Consider the following 1,865-nt stretch of genomic DNA (forward strand, 5'->3'; position numbering starts at 1 on the left):
ACTATTATATTATTTAGTTAAATACTAGTATAAAGAGTAATAATTATATTTGATGCGACATAAAGTTAATATTAAAATATTAGAAAATAGTTGGAAATTTGTGATGTTTTATAAATGACAAAAATACCCTTGATTAAATATAAAGTAGTAGTAATAATATATATTTTCTAAAATTATAATAGTTTTTATTACAAATGTGGGCTTATAATACTCTATATATGCATTAGAACAAATGTAGACTTACAAATATATGACAATGTAAAAATATATATATCTAGCATATAATAGTGCAGACATATAGCCATGTAATGCAAGATATTGCAGACACATAACCATATAGTGCGTAATAGTGTTGACATATAGCTATGTAGGGTTCGCAGTGCGGACTTATAGCCATTTAGTGCATCACAATATGAACATATAGCTATTCAATGCATGGCATTGTGTTGCTATGCAGTGTATGATAATGTGTAGCTATGTAGTGTGTACCATTGCATAACAGTGCGTGGTAGTGTGGACTTGTTCTTTGTGCTATATTGTCGTACAAATATCATAATGTATTTATATAATATGACTGCTTTTCAAAGAAAGAGAAGAGAGAAGAAATCTCACTTGTAGCTGAAGTAATATGTAATTAAGTAATGTCTAATCTAGGAGCAGGAGCAATATAATAATTGTGAGTTATTATTAAATTATTTTTTAAAAGTTATATGAAATAAGATGAGAGAAAATAATGAATCAGTATATTAGATGAAGTTAAGTTGTTGCTTAGTTATGTACTATACTAAAATAATAAGGTCTATTATCGAACAAGGCTATTCTTATTCCACAAGTGAATAAAGAATAGGGGCCAAGTGCTTCATGCCTAGTCGATCTGTCTATATTTTCCTTAAACATCGGATAAAGTATATGGTTTGAGATTTGCTATCAATGCAACTATTCCGAAACAATTCTGCTCGCCAGTCGGGTCGGTCTGTGAACAAGGTGCGAGATCGTGCTTAAGAATTTGAAGCGGAGATGATGGTTGAGTTCTCGCATGTATGAGAATTACAACTTCCTATGTAAGGGATGGCGAGAGTTCTCTATGGCAGATAACATCAAAGTAGGAGAATTGCATCTTTGAGCTTGTACAAAGAATGTTTTGTGTGTCAAGTGGTTAAAGATTTGTGACTGTTTTATATGCAATAATCTTGGGGTTAGAAGTCGGACAGACTTTAATATCTTGCATTGTATCTGGTTATATGTTGATGCCTTTCAAAAATTTGCCAAGTTGTCAACTTGTGTCTCCTATCTCGTCTTTTTTTTTCAACTATTCAAATCTATTGACATAATGCTTACACTCGAGATTTTGACAGACAGAACTCTCAGTTCTCTCGTGTCTCCATTTTCTGTGCATTCTGAAAAAGGGTACTGTGTTAGAGATCAGATTGAGTCAACTTTTTATCTTCGTTTTCTCTTTCCAATAATTAAGTGTAAAAAAAATTATTTAGCAAATAATTATCAAGCTCTAAGTGCAAATATGGCGAGTTCCTTGAATGGCGTTATGCAGCTATATTGTAACTCTTTCTATCTAAAATCAACTGTGAAAGCATCAGTATTCTAGATGGATGGTGAAATCCATGAATGTCCATCAGACATTCAGGTTAAGATGTTAGAGAATATCAATACACCATTTGTAAAGTTTGATAGAGTAGGTAGTATACATTGTTTAATTAGGATCATATGTGGCGATTAGAGTGGATTGACTGTAGCCAAGAATGCAACAGATAAGTGGACTTACCACTACTAAGGAAAGAGGCAATGCAAACTCAAAAAAACATAGAAATTCACCTGTAAATATTTATGGATTTTGGCTGCTCAAATGG

Source organism: Typha angustifolia, chromosome 9 (assembly GCF_048772165.1).
Source record: "Typha angustifolia cultivar Huaian chromosome 9, ASM4877216v1, whole genome shotgun sequence".
Lineage (NCBI taxonomy): Eukaryota > Viridiplantae > Streptophyta > Magnoliopsida > Poales > Typhaceae > Typha > Typha angustifolia.